The following is an 11,775-nucleotide window of genomic DNA, read 5'->3' on the forward strand; positions in this document are numbered from 1 at the left end:
ATACAATTCAGCGCACGATTGCCCGCTGCGTACTATTCCCCCAGCCCCCACTTTCCCTTACTATCAAAAACAATAATTAACCATAGAGGTAAATATTAACATAGAGTGAGCCTACCCTCCGCGTTTCCTGACAAGATCTCTTGGACTTGTTTGCGGTACTTCTTTCTAGCACATTATATCGCGAAACTCCTTCTCAAATATGCCCGGAGCATTAATAAAAAAATTTAAATATATAAAAATTTCGAAAAATATCGATATTTTTCTACTTTCATTGCTTATAACTTTAAACAATTCATTTAGAACAAAGTCGTACAGAATGAAAATAAAGATAATTAAATTTTGTATAATATACGACTGGTTTAAAACGTCTTAAAGTATTACCCTTTCTGGAAAATAGCAATAAATGGAAAATAAGGGGGCAAAAAAGACTGCGTTTTTATTCAATGTTTTTCAACCACTTTGGTTGCACTTATAACCTTCATAGTTCGCTTAAAAAATTCTTACAACATAGTTAAACCGTCCAACAAATTTCACTAAAATCGACATAATAGATTTTGCATAATAATTTTGCAATCTAAATTTTTTTGTAAAAGTTCAAAATTTTTAAAAATTTTCTGAACAAAAAGTAGACCATTTATAGAAGTTTGCTATTTTTTGCCACTCCGCACATCCAAAAATTGACGTTTTTTCACAGATCCGCCCTGGTGTATTGAGTTTATTTGTAATTTTGTTTTATACAAGGATTAATTTAACACTTTAACTGAAAGAATAATAAAAGAATAATATGCTTCATTTCTGTTGTGTTTTAAAGTGTAGAATACGAAGTAATCGTGATGAAGTTCAGTTTTATCGGCTACCATATCAGTGCTACAAGCATAAACCAACTAAACTATAAATAAGTTATGATCTGAGGGACAAAAACAATGGTTAAATATAATAATAAAGCTATAAAATATCCTATAAAAATGCTAAATAACTAACTACTGTACCTTTTAGCAACATCTGTATTGTCTGCCAACAACTTTCGAAAATTTCACTGCTTAAAACTAAATAAAGTCGATCAAGTATTTCTACAACTAAAAACTACACAAAATCAACAACAAATTGTTCGCCAAATAAAACTAAAAAACTATTAAACGGGTAAAAAATTTAAGAAAAACAATGTCAAAAAATATAAACAAATAAAATATGTTCGTTTGCGGACCCTATCGCGGACTTTTAGTCATGGCATGCTCCATTTGTCGTCGACTAGTCCCTGACTGTCCCTGCGAAGAATACACGTATTAATTGCCTCCCAGTGGTGACATAAACGTCAAAGTCTTGAAATGCCCTATTGCATACGATTATTTAATTCCCTAATGCCCGATTTAAGTACTTTGATATAAGTCAGCTAGCCAGTTATAATAACTAGCTTTATATTGAATCATAGTCATTTTAGAGCTTCTTACCACTTTACAGTCTCAAATCTGCACAATAGGTTCGGTTATGTTTGCTTCAGTTAGGTTAGTAGTTAGCGTAGTTAGTTAGTTACTAACATACACATATAATATCTAGACTGCTTGCTGCTATCTTAAAATGTGTGACGATTGCGACAGAGATAAATGAGCCTATCAGGTGGGAAGTCTCTTTCTAATCGACAGGGTTTATCCAATGACGTAGGGTTTATCGATCGCGTCACTTTCCCACTGTCGCGAATTGAATGAACTCCTCCGATTAGAAAGAGACTTCTCACCTAATAGGCTAATTTATCTCTGTCGCAATTATCACCCATTTTAAGATAGCAGCACGCAGTCTAGGCATTATATGTCTGTGGTTACTAAATACCAAATTATCACACACATTTTAGCAGTTAATTTAACATTTTATAGAAAGTAAGAGCAAGAGTTAAGCATTAAAGATAAATATTCTTAAAATGAAAGTCTTAAATTAACCACAAGCCTGATTACTAGTATATAATTTTATTGATATTCCATTTCCTTTCTTATCCATATATCATCCACGATAATGAAGCATTAACTTTTCCGATACCTATATAATTATCTACTCTACAAAATCAGAGTTTGGGAACCCACATATATTATGTTATTATATTTAAAGTAGGCATTTCTATGGAAAATATTATCTGGATTGCTTTACTATTAACTAAATAGGTAATGCATTGTATGCCTCAACTGTATCGATAAAAGCAACCATTTTTTTATACAGTCAAATATCAATTTAGTAAGCAAAAATGGACCCTTTGTCAAAGTGGGTCATCGTCAAAACTGATGTGTATTTTCTAAATAAAAATTTTCAATACGGAAACTATTTGGGATTCTTTCCATTTACAGGTTTTCTCACGATATTAATAGTATCCAAAAAGATATATTGACACTCCTATATTATATCGCGAAACTCCTTCTCAAATATGCCCGGAGCATTAATAAAAAAATTTAAATATATAAAAATTTCGAAAAATATCGATATTTTTCTACTTTCATTGCTTATAACTTTAAACAATTCATTTAGAACAAAGTCGTACAGAATGAAAATAAAGATAATTAAATTTTGTATAATATACGACTGGTTTAAAACGTCTTAAAGTATTACCCTTTCTGGAAAATAGCAATAAATGGAAAATAAGGGGGCAAAAAAGACTGCGTTTTTATTCAATGTTTTTCAACCACTTTGGTTGCACTTATAACCTTCATAGTTCGCTTAAAAAATTCTTACAACATAGTTAAACCGTCCAACAAATTTCACTAAAATCGACATAATAGATTTTGCATAATAATTTTGCAATCTAAATTTTTTTGTAAAAGTTCAAAATTTTTAAAAATTTTCTGAACAAAAAGTAGACCATTTATAGAAGTTTGCTATTTTTTGCCACTCCGCACATCCAAAAATTGACGTTTTTTCACAGATCCGCCCTGGTGTATTGAGTTTATTTGTAATTTTGTTTTATACAAGGATTAATTTAACACTTTAACTGAAAGAATAATAAAAGAATAATATGCTTCATTTCTGTTGTGTTTTAAAGTGTAGAATACGAAGTAATCGTGATGAAGTTCAGTTTTATCGGCTACCATATCAGTGCTACAAGCATAAACCAACTAAACTATAAATAAGTTATGATCTGAGGGACAAAAACAATGGTTAAATATAATAATAAAGCTATAAAATATCCTATAAAAATGCTAAATAACTAACTACTGTACCTTTTAGCAACATCTGTATTGTCTGCCAACAACTTTCGAAAATTTCACTGCTTAAAACTAAATAAAGTCGATCAAGTATTTCTACAACTAAAAACTACACAAAATCAACAACAAATTGTTCGCCAAATAAAACTAAAAAACTATTAAACGGGTAAAAAATTTAAGAAAAACAATGTCAAAAAATATAAACAAATAAAATATGTTCGTTTGCGGACCCTATCGCGGACTTTTAGTCATGGCATGCTCCATTTGTCGTCGACTAGTCCCTGACTGTCCCTGCGAAGAATACACGTATTAATTGCCTCCCAGTGGTGACATAAACGTCAAAGTCTTGAAATGCCCTATTGCATACGATTATTTAATTCCCTAATGCCCGATTTAAGTACTTTGATATAAGTCAGCTAGCCAGTTATAATAACTAGCTTTATATTGAATCATAGTCATTTTAGAGCTTCTTACCACTTTACAGTCTCAAATCTGCACAATAGGTTCGGTTATGTTTGCTTCAGTTAGGTTAGTAGTTAGCGTAGTTAGTTAGTTACTAACATACACATATAATATCTAGACTGCTTGCTGCTATCTTAAAATGTGTGACGATTGCGACAGAGATAAATGAGCCTATCAGGTGGGAAGTCTCTTTCTAATCGACAGGGTTTATCCAATGACGTAGGGTTTATCGATCGCGTCACTTTCCCACTGTCGCGAATTGAATGAACTCCTCCGATTAGAAAGAGACTTCTCACCTAATAGGCTAATTTATCTCTGTCGCAATTATCACCCATTTTAAGATAGCAGCACGCAGTCTAGGCATTATATGTCTGTGGTTACTAAATACCAAATTATCACACACATTTTAGCAGTTAATTTAACATTTTATAGAAAGTAAGAGCAAGAGTTAAGCATTAAAGATAAATATTCTTAAAATGAAAGTCTTAAATTAACCACAAGCCTGATTACTAGTATATAATTTTATTGATATTCCATTTCCTTTCTTATCCATATATCATCCACGATAATGAAGCATTAACTTTTCCGATACCTATATAATTATCTACTCTACAAAATCAGAGTTTGGGAACCCACATATATTATGTTATTATATTTAAAGTAGGCATTTCTATGGAAAATATTATCTGGATTGCTTTACTATTAACTAAATAGGTAATGCATTGTATGCCTCAACTGTATCGATAAAAGCAACCATTTTTTTATACAGTCAAATATCAATTTAGTAAGCAAAAATGGACCCTTTGTCAAAGTGGGTCATCGTCAAAACTGATGTGTATTTTCTAAATAAAAATTTTCAATACGGAAACTATTTGGGATTCTTTCCATTTACAGGTTTTCTCACGATATTAATAGTATCCAAAAAGATATATTGGCACTTAACAATGCTCCGAATCATTTAAATACAGCTACTGGAAATTTGGTTCTATATAATTTTTGTAGCTGAAACATTTTCTCGTTTTAATGTCATGCTTGATATTCGGCATTATTCTTCTAAAGGAAGATAATTCGTTCTATTTTTACGAAACTTTGGCACAATTAACCATTTGTTCTAAAAATTTAGTAAGTACATATTCATCAGATAGATAAACTATTAACAATATAGGTTCTCAATAAAGTAGCACAGAAACGACAATAAATATCGTTCCCATACCACTAGATTGACAACAGGTGGAAGTTCTCTGGTTACTACCCCCGTGACTTTCAAAAATTATAGGCCATATGGGTGCCGAGAACGAACATTAAGATGAGGGAATTTTAAATAATTCAGGTCCCATCTGCTCAGCGTGGTAAAGTTCCAACGAGAAAGCTTCCTAACCCACATAACAATGATGTTCGTATCATGTTCTAAGCATATACTACCAACATTCGTCGGAGTATATTCTTTTTAGTATATGCGTAGTACAAGCATAGCATGTACCTTAAAAAACATTCTAAATTTCATGTTCTTTGCATATACTTTAAAGTATATTCTCGTACCGAATATACTGAGTACATTCGTGTACGTAGTAACTCGGAATATTCGTAAAAGTTTATTCTTAGAATATACCTTTATCGAATATTCTTAGCACATACTTATAAGTACATTCTTAACACATACTTATAAGTAGATACTTTTAAAATATCTTAAAAATAATATGTATGTATAGGAAGTATGAATAATATTAGCCTTATACACTCTGGGCCAAAATTAACGGGCCACCTTAAAAATGGGTCATTTTTCATGTCTTATATCTCCTAAACCTGTTGTCCGATTTAAGTGATTTTTTTAATATGTTATAGCCTTGTTCCTTGACAATATCGTTATAATAATATTGTTGTTAAAGAGGTACATATTCATTGTATACCGGGTGTACGAATCAAACTGTGTTTTTTTCTTAAAGTTTGCATCACCCTATGTGGAATATTCTAGTATTTTTAGAACACTTAAACTAAAACCTAACTATAGCCTCATACTTTCTCAACATTTTGTTGTTTGATTGATTCTCTTATGTTGGATAATAAAAAAGTTAGGTGCTTTAACAATTAGACATGTTTTTTATCAATACAGGGTGCTTTTAAAAAAATTTGGCAAAGTTTAAGGGGTAATTCTGCATGTAAAAATAATGACAGTTTGCTTTATAAACTTATGTCCGCAAATGCTTAGTTTCCGAGATGGGGGGTCTTGAAATTTTTCTGACAAACTGACGATTTATTTATTACTTTAAAACCAATTGAGACATGCACATGAAATTTGGTGGGTTTTAGTACTTAGTTATTGCACATTTTTTGGCATACAATTAAGCATTTAATATTCACCATTGGCGCGCATAACGGTAATATGATGTCTCATATTACCCGTATGCGCGCCAATGGTGAATATTAAATTCTTAATTGTATATAAAAAAATATGCAATAACTACGTCATAAAACCAACCAAATTTCATTTGCGTATCTCAACCGGTTTTAAAGCAATAAATAAATCATCAGTTTGTCAGAAAAATTTCAACACACCCTATCTCGGAAACGAAGCATTTGCGGACATAAGTTTATAAAGCAAACTGTCATTATTTTTTCATGCAGAATTACCCCTTAAACTTTTCCAAAAATTTTTAAAAACACCCTCTATTGATAAAAAACATGTCTAGTTGTTAAAGCACCTAACTTTTTATTATCCAACATAAGAGAATCAATCAAACAACAAAATGTTGAGAAAGTATGAGGCCATAGTTAGGTTTTAGTTTAAGTGTTCTAAAAATACTAGAATATTCCACAGGGTGATGCAAACTTTAAGAAAAAAACACAGTTTGATTCGTACACCCGGTATACAATGAAAATGTACCTCTTTAACAACAATATTATTATAACGATATTGTCAAGGAACAAGGCTATAAAATATTAAAAAAATCACTTAAATCGGACAACAGGTTTAGGAGATATAAGACATGAAAAATGACCCATTTTTAAGGTGGCCCGTTAATTTTGGCCCAGAGTGTAGATTATCAACTTCGTTATATTTTAGAATAATTAATAAAATTTATGTATGTAGGTAGAATTGGACGAATTTCATTTCAAAATTGTTGTATGGTAAAAAAGTTTAAACATTAATTGTATATTAACGTTTATTATTAAAAATTCGTTTTCATAATTGAAATAACTTTACCATTTCGAGTTTATCATGAGTACCTATTTTTACATCGTTGGAATTTGAATTTAGGTACATTCAATTCAATACGGGCCATTCCAGAAACAAAGCATGCCAAACCACCCCCTTATCTATGGCCAAAACCTTAGAGGATGGAAAATTTTTTACCCACGTAAAAAATTTTCCATCCTCTAAGGGCAAAACCCACGGCTTTGGTGTTGCCAACCGTCGAGTAAGCTTTTTCCGTCAACCTTAAAAATTCCCACTCTTATAAAAAAATTCCCTCCTGTTTACAAAATCTGAGAAGATATGTTTAATTATTTTCAAATATTTTGATTTTTTTAAATATTTTACAATTTGGACTGGAACAAAAATTCCCTTTTGAGTTAACTTTTCCCTTTACGTATCACCTTTTATGTTGAAAATTCCCTCAAAAAGTGAAATTTCCCTCCGTTTGGCAACACTATAACGACCGGTGCACCGATGGTGTTATTCCACAATACATATCGCCCATCCCACTATCCCCGTTTTGTCTTATTCTGACCATTTCTTACCTGAACAACGGTAAAATATGAAATCTAAAATAGACATTATTCATAGATGAGGGGGTTGGGTGACATTATTTATTTGTATGTATGCAGTGTTAAGGATGAAGACTAATGATAAAGTACTATAGGACTAAAGAACATACATAATCTCCTTTATTTTGTTTGCGGTGCTTCAAAATAGGTATAATCTATTTTGATAACTCAATATTATTTAATAAATACATATAAGTAAGTACATATCTATATATATAAAAGAAAGTCGAGGTTGTGTTAGTTACACCATTTATAACTCGAGAACGACTGAACAGATTTTTATGAAATTTTACATGTATATTCTAGCGGTCTGGGAATAGGATAATATGGAGTTTCATACCCGTACGTCATAAGGGGTGTTGCCCCCCCTGATATATTTTTTTAATTTTTGGAAAAACCGTTTTTTACTATTTTTATGAGATGTAGAAGCAAAAGATACATACAATCCTAAATTTTCAATTTTTTATCTCAGACCGTTATTTTTTAATAGCCATTTAAATATTTTACATCTATATATATAAAAGAAAGTCGAGGTTGTGTTAGTTACACCATTTATAACTCGAGAACGACTGAACAGATTTTTATGAAATTTTACATGTATATTCTAGCGGTCTGGGAATAGGATAATATGGAGTTTCATACCCGTACGTCATAAGGGGTGTTGCCCCCCCTGATATATTTTTTTAATTTTTGGAAAAACCGTTTTTTACTATTTTTATGAGATGTAGAAGCAAAAGATACATACAATCCTAAATTTTCAATTTTTTATCTCAGACCGTTATTTTTTAATAGCCATTTAAATATTTTACATCTATATATATATAAAAGAAAGTCGAGGTTGTGTTAGTTACACCATTTATAACTCGAGAACGACTGAACAGATTTTTATGAAATTTTACATGTATATTCTAGCGGTCTGGGAATAGGATAATATGGAGTTTCATACCAGTACGTCATAAGGGGTGTTGCCCCCCCCTGATATATTTTTTTAATTTTTGGAAAAACCGTTTTTTACTATTTTTATGAGATGTAGAAGCAAAAGATACATACAATCCTAAATTTTCAATTTTTTATCTCAGACCGTTATTTTTTAATAGCCATTTAAATATTTTACATCTATATATATAAAAGAAAGTCGAGGTTGTGTTAGTTACACCATTTATAACTCGAGAACGACTGAACAGATTTTTATGAAATTTTACATGTATATTCTAGCGGTCTGGGAATAGGATAATATGGAGTTTCATACCCGTACGTCATAAGGGGTGTTGCCCCCCCTGATATATTTTTTTAATTTTTGGAAAAACCGTTTTTTACTATTTTTATGAGATGTAGAAGCAAAAGATACATACAATCCTAAATTTTCAATTTTTTATCTCAGACCGTTATTTTTTAATAGCCATTTAAATATTTTACATCTATATATATAAAAGAAAGTCGAGGTTGTGTTAGTTACACCATTTATAACTCGAGAACGACTGAACAGATTTTTATGAAATTTTACATGTATATTCTAGCCGTCTGGGAATAGGATAATATGGAGTTTCATACCCGTACGTCATAAGGGGTGTTGCCCCCCCTGATATATTTTATTAATTTTTGGAAAAACCGTTTTTTACTATTTTTATGAGATGTAGAAGCAAAAGATACATACAATCCTAAATTTTCAATTTTTTATCTCAGACCGTTATTTTTTAATAGCCATTTAAATATTTTACATCTATATATATAAAAGAAAGTCGAGGTTGTGTTAGTTACACCATTTATAACTCGAGAACGACTGAACAGATTTTTATGAAATTTTACATGTATATTCTAGCGGTCTGGGAATAGGATAATATGGAGTTTCATACCCGTACGTCATAAGGGGTGTTGCCCCCCCTGATATATTTTTTTAATTTTTGGAAAAACCGTTTTTTACTATTTTTATGAGATGTAGAAGCAAAAGATACATACAATCCTAAATTTTCAATTTTTTATCTCAGACCGTTATTTTTTAATAGCCATTTAAATATTTTACATCTATATATATAAAAGAAAGTCGAGGTTGTGTTAGTTACACCATTTATAACTCGAGAACGACTGAACAGATTTTTATGAAATTTTACATGTATATTCTAGCGGTCTGGGAATAGGATAATATGGAGTTTCATACCCGTACGTCATAAGGGGTGTTGCCCCCCCTGATATATTTTTTTAATTTTTGGAAAAACCGTTTTTTACTATTTTTATGAGATGTAGAAGCAAAAGATACATACAATCCTAAATTTTCAATTTTTTATCTCAGACCGTTATTTTTTAATAGCCATTTAAATATTTTACATCTATATATATAAAAGAAAGTCGAGGTTGTGTTAGTTACACCATTTATAACTCGAGAACGACTGAACAGATTTTTATGAAATTTTACATGTATATTCTAGCGGTCTGGGAATAGGATAATATGGAGTTTCATACCCGTACGTCATAAGGGGTGTTGCCCCCCCTGATATATTTTTTTAATTTTTGGAAAAACCGTTTTTTACTATTTTTATGAGATGTAGAAGCAAAAGATACATACAATCCTAAATTTTCAATTTTTTATCTCAGACCGTTATTTTTTAATAGCCATTTAAATATTTTACATCTATATAAAAATTCGCCGGTCGCAGTGTTTGTTACCATACTCCTCCGAAACGACTTAACCGATTTTTATGAAATTTTGCAGGTATATTGGACTGTACTGGGAGTAGGTTGTTGTCTATATTTCATACCCGTATGTCATTAGGGGGTTGCCCATGACGCCGTAACTCTCACAATAATGACGTGAAAAATATGAAATTAAGTAGGTAGACTCCTTGCTGAATTCCGAGCAGAACCGTACTAAAATTTTTTGTCTAGCACAATCGGTGTCCGAAATACAATATCTCAAGCCGTAGGAATATTCTGAGGACAGAAGAAGAACGAGCGACAAATTTCATAGAAGAGAAGTGGCACAGTTTAACTTTGGGACTCAAATTGGGCAAAATATGAATTTTTTAATTTTGCGAAATTTTCAAAAAATATCTCTAAACGGAACCGTAAGCAGGAGAAAAATTCTGAGCACACGAAAAGAACAAGCAGCAAATTATAAAATTTTATTTAATTTTAATTCATTTTGTTTAATTTTATTTAGTTTAACTATTTTATTTATTTTTGTTTATTTTATAAAATTTTATTTAATTTTAATTCATTTTGTTTAATTTTATTTAGTTTAAGTATTTTATTTATTTTTGTTTATTTTATTTTATTTCATTTTATTAAATTTTATTTATTTTTATTAGACTATATTTTCTTTTATTTAATTTATTTATTATTTTTATTTAATTCTTTTTTAACTTTATTTAATTGTATTTAAGTTAATATGATTTTATTTATTTGTATTTAATTTTATTCAGTTTTTTTTATTTTTATTTACGTTTATTCAATTTCATTTAATTTTAATTTACTTCATTTACTTTTTATTTAATTTTAATTGAATTTAATTTTATTTAATCAACACCTATAGACTTGGAATCTCCCCGAACCTAATAATAAATAGATGGTTGTTTTGAATGTAGATATAATAAAGCTGTTATATTCATTATAAGATAAACAAATTTAAGATTGTAACTGTTGCACTACAAACTTTATTTTGTTACTTCTAACTAAACTTTATTATTTCAAACATCATGTGTAATTAATTAAAAATAATAATAAAACCTCATTCACATCGAGCATTTTTGTTTATTAATTACGAATTCCTTTTGTTAATTTTAAGTTTATTGTATACAACAGTTTGTTTTTATCTATTGAGGCAGTACGAAGTCTGCCGGGTCAGCTAGTAAGTATATAAATTTTAGTTACTCATACATAGTTTAGTTTAGCTAAATATTATAATATAATAGTTTATATAGATAACTAAAATTTATAAATATGTACTTACTTTTTAAGTAATATTGCAGAATGTAGGTATTAACTACATTCTCATTTGCCATTAAAATACGTAAATATAATAGGTATTTGGTAGAACCAGTAGAACCTAAGATGAGATTAGGTGATGCTGAAAACATACTTCTGAGCAATATAGCACTTGATAGCACTTTCTTAGAATATCCTTAAAAATATATTCTTCTAATACAAAGATGTGCAGTATATAAGCTATGTGCTAAGTATATAAATAGAAGGTTTATAGCACTTCCTTGGAATATTCTAAAAAGTACGTTCTTAGTATAAACTAAAAAGATATGCGGTAGTACGTTCTAAGTATATAAATAGAAGGTTTATAGCACGTGCTTGGAATGTTCTAAAAAGTATATTCTTAGTATATACTGAAAAGAAGTGCGGTAGTGCATTCTAAGTATATACA

Source organism: Diabrotica virgifera, chromosome 2, assembly GCF_917563875.1.
Source record: "Diabrotica virgifera virgifera chromosome 2, PGI_DIABVI_V3a".
In the NCBI taxonomy this organism is placed as follows: Eukaryota; Metazoa; Arthropoda; class Insecta; order Coleoptera; family Chrysomelidae; genus Diabrotica; species Diabrotica virgifera.